The sequence below is a fragment of the Notamacropus eugenii genome, chromosome 7 (genome assembly GCF_028372415.1).
Source record: "Notamacropus eugenii isolate mMacEug1 chromosome 7, mMacEug1.pri_v2, whole genome shotgun sequence".
Taxonomy (NCBI): domain Eukaryota; kingdom Metazoa; phylum Chordata; class Mammalia; order Diprotodontia; family Macropodidae; genus Notamacropus; species Notamacropus eugenii.
Window position 1 is genome coordinate 99,166,581 of NC_092878.1, and position 27,109 is coordinate 99,193,689.

At 36.5% G+C, this 27,109-nt stretch overlaps 1 protein-coding gene across 4 annotated transcripts in view; it reads left to right on the forward strand.

Annotated features, from left to right (window-relative positions):
* The window catches only part of TENM3 (teneurin transmembrane protein 3), a 3,393,579-nt gene that overhangs the window by 1,416,162 nt on the left and 1,950,308 nt on the right, over positions 1-27,109 (forward strand). For all 4 annotated transcript variants that reach the window (XM_072622672.1, XM_072622671.1, XM_072622669.1 and 1 more), the window contains one exon: positions 19,568-19,608. The gene's annotated coding sequence lies outside the window, so the exon portion shown is untranslated. The remainder of the gene's footprint in view (positions 1-19,567; positions 19,609-27,109) is intronic.

Genomic DNA, 27,109 nt, shown 5'->3' on the forward strand with positions numbered 1-27,109 from the left:
GTAATTATATATGTGTATAATTGTATGTTGTAATTAGAGTTATAGCATGCTGGATCTCTCAAACTTGAGGTAGTGTGGTAGTGTGAGTACAAAAGAATATAGCATGCCTCATCTTGCCCCTTCATGTTGCTACTTGAAATGAGTTCAAAAAGTCTTGGGGATTTTTTTAATGAGACTTCAATTTGCAAAATAACAACACTTTCTGTTATGTAGAAAGGATACGAAGAATATCAAAATATGAGATTTGCTAAAACCAGGGCATGGAAGCATCTGAAAAACTTATGGGAATGCCACTATGTGTGGAAAAGAGGCCAGGTCACTAAGGAAGAATACAGTGAATTAGCACAAGAGTGTGGGGACTCATTCAGGAACTTGAGAAAGCCAAAGCCAAAAAAGGAAGGGGGAGGGAGAGAAAAGATAGAGAAGTACTGAGAGCGGGACACACAGAGAGAGTTAGAAATGTAACTTGAAAGAGACATAAAATAGATTTTTTAAAAAGTGAAAGAGGTAATAAGTAGATTTCTTATTGACAAAAAAAGTAGTTGATAGTACAATTTAAAAGGCAGTTTCAGGAAGATTCACAAAATCCTATTCCATCCCAGAAAAATTCTAAGTAACTTTCTATGGAAACTTACTGGACATCCACTCATTTCCTGAGCATCCCTAGATGGCTTAGATAGTCCTCAAATGCTCCAGAATGACTTACTTGCTCAGGACAGCATTCTAAGGATCTGGTTTCTTCTGAGTACTATAAACAGATAAGCATTTCTAGTGTGATCTTTACCTTCAACCAGCTTTCTGAATATCCTCTGCAGCTTTTGAAGGCAGCCTAGGGTTAGATAGAACTCTCAATCTGACTTTAGACTCATATAATAAGACTTCTAGGTTCTTAGAAGTGGGACTGGCTAAGCTGTACATACCTCTGGCCATAGATGCTCCCTTACTTTATTTGACCTCATCACTCAAGTTAGAGCAAAGACCTAGGTTTAAGAATTCAAAAATTGGTACTTAGGAATCTAGTACAAACATGAGCTTTATTGTCATGTGACATAGCAAGCAAGCAAAAACAAAACAAAACAGACACTCTGTGGCAATATAAACAGACAGAGGTTATATCTATATAGAAACTCACTCAACTCAAAGGGGAGGGAGACATATACGCTGACAAAGATCTTGGTGGGAATATATGCTTAAAGTAGGGAAAACTTCCAAGTATTATACATTTTAAATGGGCTTGGTTAAGAACAGATAATTGATGCCAGATGTGGGAGGGAACATTCCTAAATAGACCAAAATGTGTTGGGGAAATTCTCCAGGTCTCTTATTGACCCCAGATTCATATGGGGGTAGTGTTCTTATTCAGACCAGACATTGGGTGCATGTTGGAGATAGCAGGGACGTTGTGGCTTACAGAGTCTCCAGTCATCTCTGCCCAATCAGGAGCTATGCTGATTAACTACTTAACCCAGAGCCAGAATGAGTCAGGACAGTGGAAAAGTATAAAATGAACTCGCTTATTTTTTAAGGTCATCAGGATCATATAGCCCAAGAGACTCCATCTTGGAGGCTTAGCATTTACAAATACAGCATCAAACAATATATTCCAAAAATCACATTTTTCACATCCCTGTTAATGATGGAAACAGCAAGACATTCAGATTCCCCTTAGGGCTATCTAAAATACGTAACTTCCTTAACCCTAGGAAGGGAAGAGGATAACACATAAATGCTTTGAATCTGAAAGGGTAAAGGTAAGTTGCAGGGCCATTTTTCTTCACTGTGGGGTGGCTATTGATCTCTACCATACAACTGTAATAAAGATTTTAAAGCTTGCTGAAAGATTTGGGTGCCTTCTGCCCATACCATTTGCTACATAAATTCCTCTCTTTTTGCTCATAACTGCATGCTGAAACCCTACCTCTTCTCCAAGGTTCAATTCAAAATCTTCCTCTTTCACTGAACTTCCCCTTGTACTTTTGAGCTGGAAATGATTTCTTCCTCTTCTGATTCTTCATGATGCTTTCTGTTTTGGAGGGAGGAGAAGGGGCATCTCTCCTAGTTTTATATACTTATATCTGTACTTATGTCTCCTTTCCCACGCTAGATTATTTTCTTCTTCTGAATACAAGATCATGTCTAATTTGTTTTTCATCTGCCATTTTGTAAATAGCATGATATCTTACATGTAGGAAGTGATCAATAAGACTTGTTGAATGAATGTTTTAATAAATGAATGTATGAACTTGGGTACACTTAAGTCCTACCATAGAATTGTCTGTATAGGTGGTGGAGAAATGACTGAGTAATGAAAAAAATTTGGTTATTAGACAAAAACTGTAGTCATACCATGTACATGATAATCAACATTCTGGAAAACTGAGGAAATATTGAGATTTTATTTTAGAGTCATTAATCATGACAATTGTATAGAGTTTTTTTTATGAATATGGGAAAGTAACCAGTTGTTATGTATTTGTATACGTATACAATGCAATGCATTACAATGTAATACATATACAATACATTGTATACAATACAATGACTGTATTGGATTGATCAGTCAATTTGACTTTTTGGACTTAGATAAAAAATTGCAACAAATTGCCATTCAGGCATTGTTAACATTAAGAAGAGTATATGGTAATGCATATACTAGGTAGTAATCATATAAGCTTGGGGAATGTTAGACTTATTTATTTCTATGATATGACAAGCTGTTGAAGTAACAGGGGAGCTATAGATGATATTTGACTTAGTTTAATGTGATACTTTCATTAAAAATCCATGAAGGTAGTATCGGAGCATGCTACTATTAGTTTAGAGTACATACAGGTACACACATATGCACATGCACACGCACACGCACACACACACACACACACACACACACACACACACCTACAGACCCATAAACAAAGAGACTGGTCTAATTTTGAGAATATAATTAATGATCTCCCATGGGTTTCAATTCCTGTTTTGTCTTATTGAGTACTTTTATCAATGATTTGGATGATGGGGTGTTCTAATGAAGCTTATAGATGATGTTGAGTTGTGTGGACTTGTTAATATTTTGAAAGACAAAATATAGACTGACTAGAATAGTAATGTATTGTATGCTTTGTCTTCAATAAATCCTCAGTGATGATGAGGTAGTTGTGGTATAAAAACAGGTAAGATCCAGGTTCGGATTCTGTCTCTGCAGCTAAACTTTATTCTGGAGAAATGACTCAGTTTCTTTATTAAATGGAGATGGTCATAATAGTATTAACTAGATAACAGGGTTTTTGTAAGGAACTGGTTATGTAAATCTCAAAGTGCTGGAATGAATGTAAGCTAATGTGATCAATATATTTGAAAAAAGCTTAACTTAGAGAAAGGGTAAGGTAGAAAGAAGTAAACTTATGAATACGTTTGATGGAGAATAATAGATAAGGCATAGCATGATTTCATTTGTGAAAGATTCTGAAATCACTATGTACAAACATGATCTATTAAAAAGTTAAAAAAGAAAATCATGAGTGATCAGGTTGTGAGATACAGAAAAAAAGGATCGGTAAGAAAAAAATCAGTAAGAGTCAGCATGGTCACAGAAGGAGGAGCCCCAGCTCTAGACTCAGAATATTTGGGACCAAAACATAACTCTGATACTACTGGTGTGACAATGGGTAAATCAGTTAATATCCCAGATCTCAGATCCCTAATCTATAAAATGGGGAGTTGAACTGGATGTCTTCTAAGGTTCCTTGTTATTATATTATAGATCTGTGATCCTATAGCCATCAATTCCCTCAGCACTTTTGGACCAGATGCTAAGTCCATCATCATAATCATCATCATTGTCATCATTTCAAGGTTTACAAAGTGCATCATTTATCCTCATAACAACCCTTAGAAGTTGGTTGGTTGGTTGTTGTGCATTCTCAAAGAGGAGGAAAATGACATCACTATGATAAAGTGAAATTTCAGTGTGTCCAACTGTGGTTGATCAGACCAATATGAGCTTGGAATGCTCTACCACAGGTTGGGCACAAATAAGTCTGTGTGAATATTTGGGGGTGGATACTGCAAATTTGCTCATCCTACATTTACTTTGTGCTGTCTCAACTCTGCTTTGCTCATAGAGCACAGCACGCTTTCTGATGTCAACAGCCCCTAGAAAGAGACTTCTATTGTTATCCTCATTTTACGGAGCAGGAAACTGAGACAGATGGAGCTTAAGTGACTTGCCAGGTTTTACACACAAAGTTCAGAATTCTGAACTTAGGTCTTTCTAACTTCAAGTCCAGCATCCCATCCTCAGAGCCACCCCATTTCTTTAATACTCTACTGGAAGGTCTTTGCTTCTGAATATTAATCAGGATATGACATTTCATTCCTGAGACATTTGCTTTCTATCATTTTAACATTAATCAGAAAACTTTTAACCTCTTTTTTTGCTTCATATTTTAAAAGCAATATAAAAAATCAGAGAAAGTCCAGCAACAAATGATTGAGAAGCATGTAGCATGAGGAAGGCTAAGGGAGTTGGAGGTTTTTGTATTGGTTTTGTATTTGTATTTTTGCATTTATCTTTGTTTTTAAATTGGGAGTAGACTTACTAACCCTCTCCATAGTCATAAGGACAAAAGGGAAGTTCAAAAGACCAGATAGCAGAAAAGAGATGATTGCAGAATTAATATTAGAAGAAAACCTTCAAAGGAGGACAATGTTAAAAATGAACAACTCCAACGAAGCTTGCTTGCTTTCAGACCATAAGGAGGCTCTTCTAGGACAATCATCTATTACTTCCTAAAACATGACTCTTAGAGTAATGGAGGTTTTGAGCAGTATCAACTTTATTCTACGATTCTTGGAATTTTTCCTATAAAGTACTTCCTTTCATTTTTTTCTCCAGTTAATAATTTTATGAAAATAAGTTGTAATTTAAAAAAAAATTTGAGGACAATAGAATAGCATGAAAGAAAATAATAACCACATGTCATTTACTGGATCTTCCCTGTGGATTACTACTTCTCTATTTATGCACAAGAAAGCTATTTTCCCTGATATGATAGGTCAAATAGTTTTGATATTTTCCCAATTTTTAGGTAGAATAAACTTTTTAGTACTTGGAACTTTAGTACCAGGCTTTCATCTAATTTATTTTAGTCCAAATGCACCCCAATGGGGCAAAGTATAAAATAGTTGATGGTAGGTTTTCAACATTGTTTTCTTCACACCTGCAGTTTTGAAAAATAATCTCATTTTTTTTTTCTAAAAATAAAAGTGAAATGTTTATGAGGACCCGAGGAGCTGATTTTTTTTTCCCCACCTTCAACCAATTTATGGTATTGAGCTGAGTACTACAGAAGCAGGGGGTAAGGCAGAAGCTTGCTTCAGTAGATTTAACAAGCATTTGCCAATAGAAACATATTTCTTTCCTCTTTTCCCCCTTGACTTGTTTATTCAAAAGCCTATTGGACTGGTTGTACATATACTTGTAACAACTAGTTTTTCTTTCCCAGGATGAAGTTGTTTGCATTATCTTGTGCTAAACCATGCAGTTTAACTCTTTCTTAACTTCTAATACCCACTTGGAATTTAGTCCTGACAGAATTTGGTGTTTTTTACCCTAATTTTTAAATAGGGATACTGTTGCAAGCTAGCCATAGGGATCACTAGATGGGGGACCCTCTCCTTTGCATACCAGCCCTTTGAGTATCACTAAGCTTTACAATCCTTAGAAGTTAAACTGGCTTCAGTTCTGTCTGGAGGATGGGACTTCAACTCTTACATCAGGAACTCCTTGAAAGATCAGTATGGACATAATCCGACTCTTGGAAACCTAGAACAAAGATGTCAATTGTGTGGCCTAATGTTCCCACAACACTTCAGGGGGTGACCCAAACCACAATAGAAGAGAATTGGAAAATATTTATCAAAATAAATAGAAAATAAACATAGAGAACATAACATTTTAAATCTAAGTCATTATGAATCCCATAGGGATCCTCATGTACGGTTTAGTGACTTCCATTTTTACTTTGAGTTTGATGCTAGTGGATGATATGGTCTAGTTTGCCACATTGTATCTCAGATCAGAATTCTCCCTGGAGATTTGTGAGAAACATTAGCCTTCAGGCTATATAGGATCATAGGAACGTAAATTTAGAAGTGGGAGGGATTTCAGGACGTTGTCTAATCCAAGGCTTCTTAAACTTGTTCCACTTGTGACAGTTTTTCAAGCTTTGCCATTACCGCCTGCTCATTGTCTAAAAGCAGTACTGCTTCCTAAAGAAAAGAGTTGGAAGTGAATTAATGAATTATTCTGCATGTGAGTGTGTAGGCTTTCTTTCCACTCATTTTAAAAGGACCTTTGGCTATACTTTTCACTTAATATACTTGACCAGATGCTTGCTGTGCATGTTACTTCATACTAAATCTACATAAGGAATGCTATTAAAATCCAAAAAGTTGAGAAGAATATAAGCTGGAGCTGGTGGAACAAGTTGGAGAACCTGAGGATGGCAATAGGAAAGAGATAGAATAATTTATAGAAAGGCATGGTTACTCCTCTCAAGGAATTCACAATCTCACTTGGGAACACATATGAAACATTCATAAAATATCTACATTTCAGGGTCTGGGGCAGTTTCTATTATAGTTTTGCTGAACCATTTTTCAAAATTTACCTTGAAGTGGAAAGCAAATGCCCACAAATCCTTCATCTCCTCTGCCTCATGTCTCAAGAACTCATTCTCAAGACAATCATGAGAAGTGTACCCCATATCTGAGATTAGAATCAAGCCTTGAGATGGCATGTCAGGTTGCTTTAGTGATCAGAAAATTCAGTGCAGTCCCCAACATTAGTATCATGAGAGTTTCTTCAAATATGCAGATTTTATTGTGACAAATTGTAAGAAACTTTAATTTTAATGAAACAAATCATGAAACTTTAACCTAAATGAATGCATATGATCCATGACTGATACTGAACAAGATGAATTGCTAAGTAAGTAAGTCAGTCCAGCACCAAATACTTAGACACATACATCCCTTGCCTGGATAAAAGAGTCAATGGAGGTAAAGAAATCCCTGTACAGTCAACCATGGAGGCTAATGAGAAAAAAAAAAAAAAGAGAGAAAAATGGGGGAAGAATGCAAATGATTATAGGAAAGCATTCAAGAAAAGCTTTAAAAATCCCCATGGAATGAAACCCAGAGAAATAAGAAATGGTTGTCAGCCCAGCATTAAATATTTTTTGTTGTTATTTGATTTTGGTGTTGTTAGTATATTGTTTAATTCAGCCATCCTTGGGCTACGGTTTTGGTAGGCAGGATTGCACTACTATTAAATGCCTTGCTTTACTGAAATGTGGCTTGTCTTATTTAATTTAACCAATGTTTTCCATGGGCACAAAGTTATTGTCATTACAATTTTTGAGCCATTGTGTCCCTGACATTTCTAAAAGGGCCACTGTCTAAGTTGGAGATGGGGGGGAGGGGGGCGGTTATAGGAAGGCGAATTCAGCCAGAATGTTCAGGCATAATTCTCTTTGTAAGGCATAGCCCCTGTTCTCCTTCCTCTAAGATTTGCCTATTGTTGCAGAGAGAGGCTTCATAATTACCAAGGGATTATGGCAGAATATGAAAAGGCTTGCAAGCAGCTTTCTTGCAAATCAGAAATGTGTTCTGCACTAACTCAGACACAATCAGCCAAAGAAGTGATACTCAAGTATAGGAAAATGTGAAGAGTTCAAGAAATTGTACTGCCTGGAACTCCTAATTAAAGAAATAAAAACTGCTTTTAAAGAATGTCAAAGACTGTCATTTGAATCCTCGAACCAAGAAAAGGGTCTTCTGAGAATTGCAAATGAGATGAAACTACTAGCCAAATACAATGGATTCACCCTTTTTTTTTATACCACAAATGTAATGAAAATGGAGCTTAATGGTACATAAATAAAAATAATTAAATAGGAGATAGTGGTAGTGGTGCATTACCTGAATTAATATACAAGATTAAGAGGCCAATAACCCAGAAACGACTTCGTTATTTTGGTGTTTCATATCAATTAGACAACTCGTTCAGAGTACACTGCAGTGTAGCTTTGTTACAACCATTTCTGTCCAAAATTAAAACAACAGACCTTTATTGCTGAATATATATTTCTGGCATTCTGGAACTTGCTCTTGTTGGAAGAAATTAGCAAATCAGTATATATCTTGAGGGGAGGTTATTTGAATGCAAGCAGAGAATTTGATTCATGTTCCTTACTGAATTAGATAATAGTTAACAGTCAAAGTTTCCAAAGCTAAAATCAGTGGTGAATTTGTGTATTTCTGTTTTTATGTCCCTGAGTTATGACTCAGGTATGGGACAATGAACTAGTTAGTTCTGAGAGCCTCCAGATATTTGGAATGGATTGCAAATTAGGTGGTTTTGAGGAAAGAGAAGGGCAAATTAAATGGGAAAATGTCAGTGATCTCTAGCTGTGAAGAGCAAACTGTCTCTTTTGAGAAACATAAAAGGATAGGGATCCAATAAGTTCCACAAAGCTTGTCTGTAATATTTGAAGATGCTGCACTTGGAGTCCAAGGACCTAGGTTTGAATCTTGACTTTCCTATTTATTTCCTTTGTGACCTTGGGCAATTTAAACTCTCTCAACTCAGTTGCCTCCTCTGTAAAAAAGAGTAACTTCAAAGGTCTTTTAAACTTATAAATCTGTGATTCTATAATTAGAGTGGATTAGGGAAAGCAAAATAAAATAAACAAAAACTAGGGGAAAGCCTAATTTATTTATTACTATATTTCCTATTGAAAATATTTCCAAGAAATAAAACCCAAATGTACCATCATAAGAAAAAATGGAGAGATCTGTCTCTTTTCTGTCCTCCTAACGTAGCTTAAAGTTGTCCTAATTTTGATCATTTTCTTATCCCTTTCTTAGAATCAGACCTTCTTTCTGTTCCCTGTCCTTTTTGCAAACTGCTAGGTGATGCAATGGATAAAGCTCAGTCCTGGTGTCAGGAAGACCTGAATTCAAATCCAGTCACAAATACTAGATGTGTGACCCTGGGCAATCATTTAAACACTGCCTGCCTCAGTTTCCTCATCTGTAAAATGTGGATAATAATAGTACCCACTTCCCAGAGTTGTTGTGAGGATTAAATAAGACAGTATTTGCCTATCATTTAACACAATGCCTTTCACTGCATAGCTTCTTAATAAATGCTTATTCTGTTCCATTACTGTCTAACTAGAAAATAACATGCCCATGTCTATACTAAAGTTTCCTCCTGATTCCTTATCATGGCATGGAGGTAACACTGGATCCTTGAGCTAAGCCAGAAAGGGCACCGTTCTTGGGAGTGTTCCCAAGGGGGAAAGGACTCCAGCAAGGACTTCTTGTTACATCTGTTGCCTGAGGAACCACACCGATAGGTTTGAGAGAAATGGGGCTATCACTAGTTTGGCTACAGAGTATTTAATTTGGCGGCCTATGGAACTCCTGAAAACACTCCAGTGTAGGTTATCATCTACATTGAAAGAAGAAGTGCCCACACTGACAAAATAATTAACTAACTTCACTATTAGAAAAAATAAACAACAACCCTTCATTTTCTCACTTTTGGAAGACTCAGTGCTTAAGAATCATGGTATCAGAAAGCATTTTGAACCCTTTACAAATGCAGTTGGGAGGATGATGTAGCAGACAGAGTTCTGAACATGGAATTAGAAGGAAATGAATTGGAATTCCATCTCAGATACCTCCTAACTATGTGATGCAAAGCAAGCCACTGAACCTCACTGTGTCTGTTTCCTCTTTGTAAAATGGAGGACTTATACTTGATAGTCTCTTTCAGCTACATGTTAATAAATACTACAGGGGCAGCTAGGTGGTTAAGTGGATAGAATACCAGTGCAAGAGTCAGGAGGACCTGAGTTCAAATCTCACCTCAGACACTTGACTCATTGGCTGTGTGACCTTGGGCAAGCTACTTAACCCCAATTGCCTCATCCTGGGTCACCTCCAGTCATCCTGATGAACATCTGGGCATTGGATTCAGATGGCTGTGGAGGAGGAGTGAGGCTGGTGACCTGCACAGCCCTCCCTCCCTCAAAACAAAGTCACGTGCAAATCATGTCATTATTTCTCTGATGGCATGGTCTTCTTTGGCAACAAAGGATAAACACACCCACACACACAATAAATACTCCAAGTTTAAATACAGAGTATCTCTGCGTGTAATCATGCTGCACATATAATCTCATTCATAGAGATCATGTGGAGACTAGAATGGAGACTTTTAGCCACAGAGAACATAGTTATTTATGGCAGCCACATTTCAAGATACAGTCAAAAGGGAAGTCAGCTCTCTGGTAAGAGAGAGACAGAATTTCTTCTGTCCATGACCTGAGAAGACAGCTTTCTAAACTTGAGGAGAAAATACGGCCAAAAGGAGATTCATTTTCTTTTTTTGACACATAGTCAAATTCAGACCTACCCTCTTCATTTTCTACCTGGCAGTGCTGTTTTTGATTTCTCTTACCTTAGAAACCTCATCATCTTGTAAGATCAGTTCAGCTTTGAAAGTCCACCTCAGCCTTATTCTCCTCCCCTAGATACTTTCCTCTAAATGGAGTGTAGAGAACTCCTCTCAGAACTGCTATTTAGGGAGGAAACACAGCCCAGCCATTTCTTCATTTCCCACCTAGCTGCTCTTCTTTTGGTTTCTCCATCATACCATAACTTTCCCTTTCCACCCCACCCCCAATTTTCAGCTTCCTTTTATGTATTGTTTTCCTCCCTTAGATTGGAAGCACCTTGAGGATAGGGGCTGGCTGTCTTTTTTTTTTTTTTTTTTTTTTTGCATTCCCAAAGCTAGTTCTGTGACTGGTACACAGTAGGTGCCCAATAAATACTTATTGACTGATCGATATAGAACATATAGTACTAACCGTATAGATGCTAATTAGTGTTCTTAGTGGCTTCAAATCATTACCATGAGCAAGAATATAAAAATTAGCAAATATTTAGTGAATAATGATGCCCTTGCAGAGAATCACAAAGAAAGTTTTACCTGTACTCTGTAAATACTACACAGGAAAAAAAGGTATTTGGAAAGCCCCGTAGAATCATTATCACTAACACTTGGTGCTTGGTATAAATCGTTTACAAAATTATTACTCTGTTTCTTGGAAAGGAAGCATTAAGATTTTTTTAAAGTATGAATTGTAAAAAAATCAGTTATTTTGGCCAACAACCAAATAGCCTTTATGAATATTAACCTGGAACCCATTTTCCTCTGCCGAGAGGTAAAGAAAATTTGACCAGTGAAGACACAGGATGACCTGTAAAACGATATTCTGCAAGGCTGGATTACTGCAAATGACTTTACTCTGGAGGAAATCCAGAAGCTCTCTAGCTGGTGCGGAATGCATCTAAGTCAGTGATTGTATGGTAGAAGCTGTAGGGAGCACATTACATCCATGCTCTACAGTCTGTACTCCTTGCCTTATTTGCTTCGGAGTGTAATAGTCTATGGTCTATAAAACACTAAATGGTTGGGCCCCAGCTACTTAGAGATCGCCTTTCTCCCTAAGCAACAGCAAGGCAATTGAGATCAGCTGGATAGCAATGGCTGGCACTTCCCAACTTTCATCTAGAGGGAGCTGGGGAAAGGTTTAGTTTCTGTGGAGTGCTCTCACTTATGGAATTCCAGACCTGCCCAAATCCCAGACTACTAATTTCATGAGTTCATAGCACAAGACCTGATTTTTAAAATGGAAGCCAATAAAGAGAATGCATAGGAATTATCTGTGGTTTTTTGAATGTGGATAATCATATTCTGTGAATTGTGTCATTTTCCAAACCTATCAATTCCATACTCATTCCCCGAGGTAACAGGAAAGGCACTAAAATTCCAAGCATTCAACATCTGAATAACTGACTGAATATTTTATTTTTTACCTGGAATTTTGGGGCAAAACCAAAGTTTGATAATGGCCTAAAGAGAGGATAAGAAGGAGAGAGAGTGATATGACAAAAAATAAAACAAGATAGAGAGATGAGGGAACAGACTTCAGTAGAATGCCCAAGGGATTAGTTCCATACCAAAATCAATCAATCAGTCAATACAAAGAATCAATAATGCACAAGTCACATCTAAATTTTTTATCTCCATCACTTAGGACAGTCCTCAGCTCCTCTCTGCTTGTATAGGTGTTTAATTAATACTGATTTTATTTTTATTAACGCCTTCCCATGAGGGCTGACTGCTGAAATGGATCTTGAAATTATTTAGCCTTCATTTTCAGAGGACCAAGGATATCAGAGAGTGATGTCTTGACTTGTGCATCAGTTGGATTATATTTAAGAGACAGCTTTGCACAAAGACTTTAGCTTCACTCACTCTTTTAGAGTCATCAAAGTCCAGGGGCAAGACAAAAGTCAAGATAAGTGCCCATAGCCCAGGATGCAGTGTCTTGGACATCTCACCAAGCTCTCAGAGCCCCACAGCACCTGCTTCTTTGGAACAAATTGTTCTCATCTGCCCATTCTGCAGGTGGAGATCTTTACATGCTTGGGATAGACATTCCCCTGACTCACTCACTGGTTTGAGGGATTTCAGTTGCCCTCAACCTGGTTTAGCTTGGAACAGTTTACCAGGTGTGGCTGCTGCAATACTGTAGTTTCATGGAGCTACAGGTGAAAGTTCTATTAAAGGTAGACACCAAAGGTAGATGAGTATCCCTGAAAAGGGCTCAGCAAGCCCTCACATCCAAGGTGCTAGTCCTCCCTAAACACCCTATATACCCTAGATCTTGAACTATATAATTAATTGAGGAGAATTGAAAATGAGATGAGAGGGGAGTTCCAAGTGAAAAATATCTGACTTTTCTTCAGGTCTTTAAAAGGAGTTAGGTAGCTGAAAGTAAGAAAATTCAGCGGAAAAAGGAATTGAACCCATAGAACTGTAATCAAACCTTATTTTGAGCCTCACTATATGCAAAGATAACTGAGTCCTACTATTTCCCTGTCCTCAAGTTGTACCTTTTGTACACACAACCAGGAAGAGTTGTGATGAGAGGCTGCTTATTAGATCTAGTGCGATACTACTTACCTGAATTGAACATTTTCTGGATCACTTTGGGCTTTTGGGGGAAGAATGGCCAGAGTGATAGGTTAGGGAAACACAGGTCATGCCTGACTGCCAGTGATATTAATCAAATGAGATAACGCATTTAGCTAACACATTATTAGTGCCTTAGGATATGCAATCTTTCCTTCCTCCCCATCCAGTTTCACTAGTCTGGGCATCCCTCTTGGCTGTTCCTTTGGCCTTTCTCAAATTTGGCCAAATGGAATCTAAAACCACCCTGCCTTTTTCACAGCAGGCAGAGAGGGCATGTGTGCCATGCACAAGGTAATTGTTTTCTGTTATAAGCTGGAAGGTAAGGTTACATAATCTCAGGAAGTTACCAATATATCAAATGTAACTTGACTGTGCTTTAACTTTTAATTAAGTAGATTTTCTAGTTACTTAAGCCATTTAGAAATCAATTTGCTCATGTGGGCATAATTCACTTTGTGTACTGTTTCTGGAAAGTTGCATACACATTGATTTTTTAAAATGGAATTATATTTTAAATCCATTAAGGAAACTAACTAGTCATTCATTTATTCAATCAACAAACATTTATTGACTATTGTATACCTAGGTGCTAGGGAAGACAAAAAGTTTAAAAAGTCATGAAATTTACAGACATAAGCTGAGGAAAACCATGATTTTATTCGTGTCAGGAACTACCAAATGAGCAAACTCCTTCTACTAATTCAAACAGGAACCTTCCATGCAACTTAGAGTCTTCAAAGACACTCTGAGTGCCTTACTCAGGGTCACATAGCCAGTATGTTTCAGAGATAAAACTTGAACTCAGGTCTTCCTGGGTCCATGACTATCTTCCTATCTAGTGCTTGACTCTATTTCTCTATAGCAGATCTTAACTTGGGATCCATGGACAGAATTCAGAGGGGTCTGTAAACTTAGATGGGAGGAAAAAACTCCTATTTATGTAAAAATATATATGATGTTCTGCATATTTATATATTACACTACCATAACTATATAGAATATATTTTGTATTTATAAGTAAGTATATAAGATCATAAATAAAATAGTATATATTATATATGTATATTTCACTAGCCTCTTGAAATTTGACACTTATTTCTGTTATGAATTTTAAAACTAAATCGTGAGAAGGCATCTATAGGTTTCACCAGACTGAAAGGTCCATGAAGCAAAAAAGATTTAGAGTCCCTGCTTTACACATGAACAGGTGAATAAAATACATGTATATCTGCCATAGGAACACTCGAGGCTCTGCTCTGGTGCTTTAAATGTCTCTGAGTGCCAGCATAGTGCTCTGACTGCCTGTTTTCCCTCACTCTCCCAATGTGACTAACCAACCTTCAATCCCAGGCATGCACCTGCCTTGATAGTTTTCTTTTAATAGTACTTTTAGGTCATGTCATCATTGGCAGTATGCTGACTGTGGCCTACTAATGCCACCATATTTCTTTCCATTATCTTCTGGGCTATCTGTATGTATATTACATCCTCAAAATGAATATTTTATCAGATTGCATGCCATCTTGGGGAGAGGGGAAGAGGAAGATGGCAGAGAAAATTTAAAACTCAAAAGCTTATGGAAGTGAATGTTGAAAACTAGAATTAAATAAATTAATTTAAAGAAAAAAATGAAAGTCTATACCATGATAGTGATTTCTACTCTGGGACTTTTGCTTACAATGCATATAATATATTTTCAATAATCTGCCCATTTCCTTAATGAAAGATTAAAAATTCCCTGTTTTACACTCTCCATAAATTGAATATTTTCTTAGATATAAAAGAATCTTTTTTGACACTTGTCCTCCTTAGAAAATGCAAAGCAATAACATTGAAACTATTTTAATGGATGCAATTGTGGTCAGTCAAATACTTTTGCCCTTTATGTACTTTTTCGTAATACAGTTGCTATTAGAATGTAATAAGGATAGAAGGTCATAAGGATCACAAGTGCCTTCTGGCCAACTCATGTCCTGTGTCATGGTCCTGGAGCAAGTAATGGCAGCTTCTCTTAGCAATGCTGACTTGCGAGGGAAAGCTGACAGTGCCCATTATGGTGAGCCCTGCCTGAACGGAACTCTTAGGAGAGGTACTTTCAATGTAATAGCCCACTCAGTGCTGGAAACATCAAGAAAACACATCATTAAAAGACATGACCATCGGCTGCATCAATTTCATTCAGGATAATAGCCATCTTTTTCTCTTGTCCAAAACTCTTATCTAAGGATCTACTCAGGAAAAGGGAAATAGGGAGTTAAGACACATCTTTTAAGCAAAAGATTCCCATCGCATAAGAAAGGCAGAGGGGTTTGGTAGAAATGTTTACTATTCACACGTAGATATAAATATAGATATATAGATTAAACATTTGTTCTATACATGTAAGTTTTCAGTATCAAGGTGGCAGAATAGCATGCTGAACTTGGAAATAGGAAGGCCTGATTTCAAATGCTGCCTTTGGCACTAGCAGAGTGACCTGAGTAAACTACTTAACTCTTTCTTTAACACTAGTTACCTTATCTATGCCTTCTTCCCAGGGCTTTTGTGAGGATGAAATCAGCTAAGAAATATAAAATGCTTTGCAAATCTTAAAGTGTTCTACAAATATTAGCTATTTTTAAGTTAATTGAAATAGACCTGTCCCTCTCTTCTATTGCCCTGACTTTCCTTGTCTCTAAAGTGATAGGTTTCCCTTTCTAAAATTATATCCTGTTATAAAGGTTAGACATTATTTTGCTTTGTTCTCTCTGCTTTATTTTCCCTGCAAAGCAAAGCCTTACAAACTCTATATATTATATCCTTGTAATCAATTATCTTAGTTCAGTTGATTGCTCCTATTTTTTCCTCTCTGGCATATTATAGTATGAACATGGGCTGCTAGGTGGGGCAGGGAACAGAGCCTGGGCCCAGAGTCAGAAAGACCTGAGTTCAAATTCAGCCTCCAACATTTACTAGCTATGTTACCCTGGGCAAGTCATTTAACCCTGTCTACCTCAGTCTCCTTCTACGTAAAATAAGCTGGAGAAGGAAATGGCAAACCACTCCAGTATCTTTGCCAAGGAAACCTTAAAAGTGGTCACAAAAAGTCTGACAACTGAATAACAACTCAACAACAAAAATGTGGATAAGCATAAGGGAAAAGGGCAACAAAATTTCATTAAATTTGTAAAACCTAGTACTTTGGGACAAAAAACTAACTTCACCTGTATAAGATGAGGCATGACTAAATAGTAATTGGTCTGAAAAAAACACCTGGGGGTTCTAATGGACCACAAGAATTAGTCAGCAACATCCTGTAGCAGTGAAAAGAGCAGAAGCATTTAATTAAGAAGCTGTGAGGAGGTCTTCTAGGTGTGAGGAGGTCATTGGTGCTCCTTATTCTGCTTTGCGTATTATGTTCAATGCTGGGTACCCTGATTGAAAGAAGGATATTGAGTAGTGGGAGGGAGTCCAGAAGTAGGGAAAGAGAATGGCAAAAGGTCCCAAATCTATATCATGTGAAAAAAACTTGGAGGAACTAGAAACATTTTGCCTAAAAAAGAGAATACTAGAAAAGGGTGGGCCATGAGAGCTACGTACAAGTATCTGAAGGGCTATCATGTGGAATATGGATTGTTTAACCCAAGAGAGAAGCAATGAGTAGAAGTTAAAAAGAAGCCAAATTAGATTTGATATCAGGAAAAAGTTCTAAATAGAGTTGTCCAAAATTGAAATGAGTGGCCTCAAGTGTTGTGAGGGTTCTCCCTCCTTGGAGGTCTTTAAGCAGAGGCTGGATTGTATTTTATCAGATATATTGCAGTAAAGATTCTTTTCATATATAAATATGTAGGTATTTCAATGGACAGAGTGCTAGACCTGGAGTCAAGAAGGACTCAGTTCAAATCTGACCTCTGATACCTATTAGCTGTATGACCCTGGGCAAGTCATTTAACCTCTGTTTGCCTCACTTTGCTCATTTGTAAAATGGGGATAATAACCGCACCTAAATCCCACAGTTGGTGTGAGGATCACACAAGATAATAACTGTAAAGCACGTAGCATAACCCCTAGCTTGTAGTACAAAATATGTATGTATTCATGCATGTATGTATGCATGCATATGTGTACATATATGCAAGTGTTTGTTTGGCAAAATGAGACTGAGCAGCTGCTAAGGAGCCCCTTGGCTTTGAAAGCCCAGATGTTGATGCTTCTCTCTCTATTAACTATGTGTGTATGGTCAGATAGTTGGATCTGTCTGTTGATCTGTGATATATATATTGCTTATGGTCAGACAGCTGGAAGCCCTGTCTGTTGGTTGACCTTTGTTTCTCTCTTTGTATTTTCTATGAAGTTCAGGGTGCTGACTTTTCCCCCTGAACTAAGTGAATGATATATGTATGTCCTTGATTGAAGTAGACTGTTGACCCCTCAAAAGTTGCTTTCCTTTTAGAAAAGCAGATCTAAGAACCAGTACAGCAGGCCCTCCTGTGTATGATGGGGTCCTTGCTGTTACACCTGGAAAAAGGAAATCCAGCTAGGAAACTACTACAGTAATCCAGGCATGACATCATAATATATAGCTGACTTTTTTGAAGTCTAAGAAAGATATTCTCAGTCTCTACTTGAAGACTTTAAGTGATAGGGAACTCATTATCTTTTGGGGGATCCTAATCAACTTTCGGGACAGTTTTAATCATTATGAAATTATTTCCCCAAGATCCTGACACCCTCTAACTTCTATTCATTGGTCTTCATTCTGCAAACTGAGGCTAAAGATAATAAACCTAATTGCCATTCTACGTTGAAAAAAAATTTTTTTGTATATTTGAAGAAAAACACAGGATCTCACAAAATCTTTTAGCCACAAAACCAAACATCCATTATTTATTTAACTGATCCTTACATGATATTGAATTGAATTCCTTCATTATACTAGTGTTCCTCCTTTCGTCCTAATCATAGTTGGTTCAATCTTTCCTAAAATGTGTCATCTAAAAGTGAATATAATATGATCTATATATGATCTAACCTGGAAAGGGTGACCATCTGTCAGGTATATGGTAGAAGGAATTCCTTTTGATGTCCAGTTTGGACTAAATGGCCAATGAAGGTCTTTTTCCTTTCTGAAATTCTGGGATATTTCGGTAGTCTGGAAAATCTATTCATCCCTTCTCTTTCTGTTAACTGAGGACACTTTTCCTGTCTCTTTTCTCAAATGACTCTTATCAGATCTCATTTGAAAACACATATTTTCTACCTTTTCTTTACCTCTTAATGCTTCTTTGTCTTGTTATTTAACTTTATAGTCATTATTACTTAAAATCTGTCAAGTTCCTTAACATGTGGTTTGCACAAAGCCTGCACTCCATTGTAGTGAGGAGGTGTATCGTTCATGACTCCTCCTTGATTAGAGACTTCATAGCTATGTCTTTGTTTAGATCCCCCTGTTCACAATCATCTCAATAGTTACACAGAGAAGAACACAAAATCTAATGTTAAAGTCTTTAGAAAACATAACTGGGTCTATTTATGATTCTTTTAAAAAATTATCTAACAGACAATATACATGGCATAGATATTGTCTGTTAACAAAATATAGACCACTTTTTTAAAAATGTGGTTATACTTATTTTCTCTTTTTATCCAATTAAAAAAAGCTACCCTGAATTACTGTGGCCTCTGTTGCATCAAAACTAGAATCATTATTCCCATATCTATGGTGTTTTGCCATCTGCTTTCAGTGTCAAATTAATACCATTAAGTCATGGCTACACCTCTCCTAGGTTTCTGAAGCAATTTAGGTGACACTGTGATGCACTCTTTCTCCGCTTTGTCTCCAATTTTTTTTTCTTTGGAACTGTGAGGTGTCTGGACTTGGCTTAGAGCCACTGAAGCAGAATCAGAGAGTCTGGAGTTGTGGCCAAAACAGCCTTGCTTCCTGCAGCCCATCCCCAAACCTCAATGAGATATGTGAGTTAGTGCCACTTAACACCAATGGTTGTTGGGAGGACACAAGAAGCTCTCTCATCTTCCATTATTCAGATATAGTATCCCTCTGAAAAATAAAATTATACAGGCTAGGATCTTTTTCTCATCTTTCACATAGAATTTGAATATGTGTTGATGTTAGAAACTTGGTTCCAACATTTTATTCTCCATTATTATATTAATATTCTGGTTGCTTTCCTCCAGATTGCATAAAGCAAACTGACAGCTAGAGTTTCTAAGTATGTGGAAAGATAATGTTAAAAAAAGCGGGTGGGGGGGGGTAGAATAACCTTATGTTGTATCCAGGTTTAAGTCCTGGAAGAAAGATGGGAGTGTTAACTTGATTTGCCATTTAGTAGTGTTATAAATATACAAAATGTATAGTGTTGAATCATGCAAGTGTGTTTTTTTTTTCTGTCTTTTCCATTTGGATGGACTGGGTAGAATGACATTTTCTTTGCTTTTTTTAATTTACAGGCTGGTGATGGAATTTTCTCCTTTGGACTGCTAGATTCCTTGTGAGTAAATGCATGTACTTGTGAAAATGACAGTAGTTCAGCTATCCTGTTCATTTATTTTTATTTTCTTGGATTAAGCATACAGTGCTTTTAACTATACTTTTATTAAAGGATTATTTTGCTTTCCTTCACACACTTTTGTTAACTTTCAAAATTTAATATGTCACTATCTCAACTGTGCAGAGATGAGCCAGGGAAGTTACTTTCTAGCTAATCCATAACATACCAACTCCAGATGTTCTTACAATAAACAAAGCAATTTATTGTGATTAATATTAAAACAAATGAAATAAGATTACAGTAATTTTAAAAAGTGAGCGACATTATTTTCTTGTTCCAATCAATATCAATTTACTTGGTGTTCTTCGTATAACATTGATCATAATGAATTAATTTGACATTAATATGGATGTTATATATCCTTTTAGGAACGTCATTGTTACTTAGGAAGATATTGTAATTTAGGAAATGTCCAAAATTAAGTGATACCACAAAAACTATGAAAATGTCATAAATTTATTTTAAAAGCCTATGCTATGTTTAGTTTAGTCATCCTATTTATTGATTCTTTGATGCCAAAATAGAAAAAAATGAAATTTCCATACTTGAAATTCCTACTCAGTGTTTTAAAAGATTGTCCACATCGATGTTTCATTTAGTGATCAATGTGTAACATAATCGACTATTTAGTTTGGAATGGTTGTAGCCACTGTAGCTGAATGCTGTACATAGCAGAAAAGATCAGCATTGGTCATGATATCAGGTATCCAAGAAGCCTTGATGTTTTCCCACCAAATTCCCTACAGTTGTTTTTCACATTGGGAGAAGGTGGGTAGTTTGAGGTTGGCTCAGCCTTCAAAAATGTTAGGACCCACCTGGAGATAAATTTTCCCAAGACCAAAAATAGCAATAGCCAGATGTGTAACAAGGATCAGGGTTGTGACTCAGAGCATCAAAAGTAAGATAGGTGCTGAAAGTCCTTCCTTTCTATTAGCAATATAAAATCAACCAAGCTTAACAACTAATAAGCAAGAAAATTAGCTGGAATGGGACAGTTGTCAGCTTCCTCTTTCCAGCATTTGCATCTTAAGGAAACTTCTCCCCATTTCAGCTCTAGCCTGATGCCTCCTCTCTAAAGCGCCATTGACTTGAGAGCACATCCCTCGCTGTTTGCCTAGAGTGCAAAGATTTCTAGTCAATTTCACTTATCTCCTGGCAGAAAATGATCGACAATAAATAAATGCTTCAAATGTTGCCTGAGATACTTACTAGCTGTGTAATTCTAGAGAAGTCATTTAAAGTATCTGTGCTTCAACGTCCTCTTCTGCAAAATGTTGATGTTGGATTCAGTCAATAACATGCCTTCAAGCTTGAAATATTTTGTGACATTTTATACTGTTCTTACTGTCTAGGACTCATATGTTCATTTCAATATGAATTTGAATCTCTATATTCGTATATGAAGTTCAGTACTATAAGATGGGGAGTTAACTTCCAAAGGGCAAAGCAACAACCAGAGATCACAGGACCCATTGCTATCTTTGAGACTGGACTAGTTGTGGTGTTTCTAGTATTTACTCTCACATTTTATTAACTATTTCAGTTAAAAATAATCACTTTTGTTTATTTTGTAATATTAATAATGTGTGAAGTTTTCCAGCAACTCAGCTCTTAACTAAGTACTAGTTTACAGTGTTTTGTTTTTTTCTCCATATGTTTTAGAATCTAAGTTTAGTCTGTGAATTGGAAACATGCTGTAAAGAGGGCGGAGATTATATCCGGCAGCTAATCTTCTTGTGGTCGTGACATTACTATTTCATTCTGAATCACAGTGGTGCAGAGAGAAATTGTAAAGAGCTGGGGGTGGAAAATGTAAGGTGGATTCTAAGGAAAGTGTTTAACAGCCTTAAAAATAATAGGGCATTTTTCTTTAGGTATAGGGGGAAATTGTAGTGCTTTATAATTGTAAGCAAATTTTCAGTTCTAGAGGTATACTGTAGCAGTTTGAATGATGACAAATTTAGTTAGAATGTGCACGACTTTGACATCCATTTTTAGAAGTGTTTGATTGTCACCAGAAACTAATAAACAATGTCCATCTTTTGATGGCTATTCTATTCAAATTCACTTATTGATAAATTTACTAGACCAGCCATATAATATTGCCCCTCAAAGAGGCTTGTTTTAGCCATCCCATGTTTTTGATACATCCTTGGAATCAGTTGGAGTGTTATTTGGAAGGCTTTCCTTAAATATCAAGTCCTGTTCTATCTTCAGTGAAATTGGCTTCTGTCCATCTAGTGTTTAAAGGAACCACACACCCATATATATATATATATATATATATATATATATATATATATATATATATATATATATATACTGTACATGTATATAGTCCCAATTTGTTTGTCAGCCTACATCCTTTTTAAAGCAATAAAGTCATTTTAATTACAGATCAGATTAACTTTCCTCCAATCACAGATTAAAGATATTCCACAGATAGCTTGGATTTTAGATATCAGGGTCACCTGCAGTTACTGTATTACTTTATTGATTTGTGTAGTCAATTCTCTCATTCTATTCTAGCTGCTTCATCTTCTTCCTCTGGTCAGTTACATTAATAATCTCTCATGTCCAGAATCATATATTTCCTACCTCTACCTCATAGAATCCCTGACTTCATTCAAATCATAGCTCATATGCTGCCTTCTGCCTGAGTCCTTTGTGATTTTTGTGAATTTTAGAACTATCTTCCTCTCAAAATTATTTTATACTACTTTGGATAGACTTCCTGACTCCACGTCCAGCATTCTAGATATCCAAGATGTACCCCTGTATTTCAAGATTTTTTTAAGTGGGATCTATGGATAGATTTCAAGGGAGTCCAAAAATCACATCTTTATTTTCACTAGTATTTAGTTTTCTTTATGATCTTATATATTTATACATTTTAAAATATTCTAGAAAGATTCCATAGGTTTCACCACATTGTTTCTCATCATGGAGAAAAAGTTAAGATTTCCCTGCACTAGTAGAATATAAACTCTTTGAGGACATTCAAACTAGTAACTTAATAATGGTTGATTTGAACTGAATAATGCTGATCTGATTGGCTAGGCAGACATCCCATTCCTCCTTTTTGATTCCATGTACTACATCTCATTCAAAATTGTGCTTATTGGAAGAGGACAATAAAATTTCTATATTTATCAGTGAATGAATGATATAAGAATAACTATTTCCTGACAAGGACTTCCTTATAACTACAGTGCTTTTACTCCATTGAGAGGATCTTCAGTAATGAAGGGAGATCTCCATGATGCCATGAGTCCTTCATATAAAATGTTAGAGGAAGCCTTCCACACCTGACTCAAAATAAATATAATGATGAAGACAAAGAGAAACAAAATAATAATTCTAAATATTTGAAGGAATACTTCTGTAAACTTTTTCACAAGTTTGTCCATTTGTTATCTCTTTTGGTTGCTTTTTGACCATTTTATTCATGTCTCCTACACTGGATCATCTTCAGTGGACTACTATAAAAATACACTATATAGGGACTAATAAAGTCTCCTTAACTTATGGCCTATTTAGGAATCATACATTTTTAACTAATTTCTTTATGTCAGGCATTGTTTTCATAGATTTCTTCTTTCAAGGACTCTTTCTATCTTAGTACCTTCTTAATATATGGTTTTTAAACATATCAATAATGATAACAGTTGGCGTTAGTGTGCTTTATGTACATTGTCACATTTGGATGTCCCAATAACCCTGTGAGATAGTTACCATAAGCATTATTTATTATCCTTTTCTTATGGACTTGCCTCTGACACATACTGCCTTTGTGATCTTAGGCAAGTCATCTAACATTCTCAATGTTCTAGGTACATCTCTAATACTCTAAGTTGCAGAGAAGGTTCCAACCTGTACTGGTAGAGGGATTTTTTTTTTCAGTAGAGAATTCCCTATATTATTGAAATCATAGCTCCAATCCCTGTCTCTGTCCATCTGAGGAAATTAGGAATATAGCTTCAGAGATATCAGGTGATTTGTCACAATTGTACAAATAGTGTCAGAAATAGGATTCTAACCAGTTTTCTATTAAATTTTAAGTCAGTTATTCTTTCCATTAGAAGATGCTACTGCTAACGTACCTTCCTCCCAACCACTATTTTATCAGTATCCTTTAGTGATCTGTCAGTATGCTATGAAAATATCAGTAGTCTTTTCTGTCTTTCTTTCGCTGATAATTATTCTCTGTGACCAATTATTCTGCATATCTTTTGGATAAAGCTATATGTCAAAAAAAATCCAAAGGTTGAACCCTACTTAGTTGAATACATCAAAAGGACTGTGAAATTGGTGAGAATATTCCTTCTACGCCATACAGATTGTAACCCTTCAGTGCTGTATAAGGTTGATAGTATTCTTTCTCATAACCTCCACTGTATTCATGATGCCCCCGACCTAGATGGTTTTGGATTTTGACAGAAGACAGAACATTTGGTTTTGACTTTTGCAAGTACCATCAGAATATATTATCCTTTATCAAATACTGGCATTTGGAGGTCACATTAGCAGAGGCAATGAAATATCTCCAGGACTGGTGAACAGAGTGGGTATTCATGCTTCCACTTAATTTGCACAAAAAGAAAAAGCGTCTTTCAGCTCCCCTAAATTTTGTATTATTACATCATAATATTTCAAAGGGTAAATATGAAACAAAATGGAAGCATTTGGCTGTTAATGCACAATTTTCCTCTTCTTCATTTGTGAGGAGAAACATGTGTGCATAATCAAGCCTCCAGAATAGAGTCTATTGAGCGTGCTATTAAAATATTTGGGAATCCTTTCATGCAGCAATTCCTAGAAAACATCACAAAATAACCCCTGTAGAAGCTGGGTGGGTCTGAGCTATCTTTCTACTTATTTTTATGTTTGGCAAGGGTTAATTGGGCAGGGGTCAGCCATCGCAATCAGATGGAAAAAACCCCCCTCAATCCCACTTAACTTTCTATTTCAATAAAGACAAAAATCATACCTTGATAGAAAGACATGCAAACTTTTCCTGCTTCTCTAAAGCAATCAGAAACTATTGACTAAAAATTAAATTAATTTATAGAGAGAAGCCTTCTTTCCTTACACCCCTTAGATCAATATCAGAAACATGGTGGTTGCTCATTACATGTTACTGACCCACTGAAAAGTTCATTGCTTTCAACTTCCAAGGTCATTTCCAAATTATGAGGAAGGAAAGGAACTGTCAGAGTCTGACCTGGATTGTAGCACTATTCTGTTATAGTCCAATGTCACATTTTGTTCAGCATTTCTTCAACCAATGGATATCTATTTTGTTTGCTGTTTTTTAAGCATCTAAAAGTGCAGCTTATAGTATTTTGCCATATGTGTGACATTTATGTCTTTGACCTATATGGAGTCTGTATTTATTTGTTTCCCCCAGTGCCTATCTTAGTGCTCTGTGTCAAGTAGGTGTTTAATAAATGTTTGTCAAATGGGATTGAATTTTTTTTAATTAAAATCTAGAATAGGAATGGAGAGTCCCCTTTCCCCTTTGAAAACTAGGGTCAGTGACTCAGAGGGAAAAAAACAGACAAAAGTTACAACAAATAAAATGATTTTTTTTCCAAAGAGAACTATTAAACATCCAATTCACCATCCTACAAAGTGGATCAAGTATACTGGATAGATGGATGGATTGATGGATAGATGGATAGATAAATAGACAGATGAATGAATAAATTTTAAGCCTTCATTGAATTCATAGGTTTAGAACTGGAAGAGTCCTTAGAAATAGAGGCTAACCCATAGCCTGTCACCATGGTGCCAGGTCACTGTGACTGGTTGTTTTCTTTACTCCCTCTCATATTCCAGTTAGAGAATAATAAAATTAGATGGAGAAAGAGATATGGTAGAAATGAGGATAACTGAATGTAAATAGAATTAAATTATGGTTACCATATCTGCTCAGAGGCAAGGGAACATTGGGGATTGCTAGAAGATTCTGAGCAAAATTTCACATTAACTCTACCCCTCCCTGTCTCAGTCCTACCTTTGCTCACCTCCCAGAAGCCCCTCTTTTGTGGCTACAGTGTATTATCTTGTGTACTCTGGCTAACCAAAACTTTCCCGTGCAGTTATATGGCCAGACTTGCCATACCCCATGATACCTATGGATACCTCATGCAACAAATTATTCCTCACTCACCACGTACACCATGCTTTCAATGCCAGTGTTGGGAAAGCAATGGAATGAAGTCACAGGACTTGTGGGTTTATGTCAGTTTTAAACGTGTATTCTGAAAATGTTTTCTCTTGATGCAGTGCTACTCTTATCTTACCATATTTTTGTATTTAGGACTGTATATTGACTTAAGCCAACCTTCACTGGGTAGTAGACAATGTAGTTGCTTTTGTATCCTTCCCCTCCAGTCTGGACTTCTCTTCCTTCCTTTCCTTTCTTTCACTTATAGATTCCTGTTTCAGTAGCTTCTGGTATTTTTTTCTCTAGCTGCTTTTCTCAGGGGAATACCTGCCACATTTGTTTCCTAATAGACCCTGGAATAAGCTTCCCACATTCTTTTCTTTTCTTCTGATAAAAACAAGTGTCCCAATCCCTGCTATCTCACTCTTCCTTGGGGCTCAAAGTGCTCTAAGCTTCCCAGAAAGCAGACAGAACTGAAAACAGGAGAAAATTTGTTGCTATTACTGTAGCAAACAAAACAAACAAAAACCAAACCAAAACAGTGACAAAAAATAGCTTCAATGTGACCTGTTTGAATACCCACTGATGCTGAAAAGTAGGAAATGAATCAAGATTGACATTCACCACTGTTTCTTACAAAAATTGAACTAGCATAAAGCAGTTGTTACAGAGAGGAGGCATACAGATTCCCCCAAATGCCTTTGCTAGCAAAGGGTTGATCTCCTTGCCAAAGGACTTTGTTATTGATATAGAATAAAAAGAATTTCTGGGTTATATAGTCTATGATGGTGAGGATTTTCAACCCCAAGATGAGACTAATTTGGAGTTGTCTCTTCTGTCAATGTAATAATGCTATTATCTTTTCCCACTGCTTTTTGTTCATTTGTTTGTTTTAGTTTGTTTTTTGGGGGGAGGGTAGACCTTCTGAGTCTTCAGGGTCACACTAACATTTAACCAGGAAGAAGAAATGAAAGAAACCAACAACCTAAATTTGATTATGACTCGGTTTTGATTAACAGCTATCTCAATTCCTTTTTACTTTATCTAGATAAATGTAAACTCACATACGTTTTTTACCCAAAAAATACCTGTCCTTCCAGAAATATACAGTAGGGAAACACTTTCTTGGAGACAATTCAAAATGACAGATTCTGAGTTTCCTTTTCAGATGTAGGGATAAGGGTGGGGTGCCATCTTAGACATTAAAGGCAGAGCAGGGACTGCCTTATGACTTAGGATCAACCCTGCCACTAGGGTTTCTTAACCTTG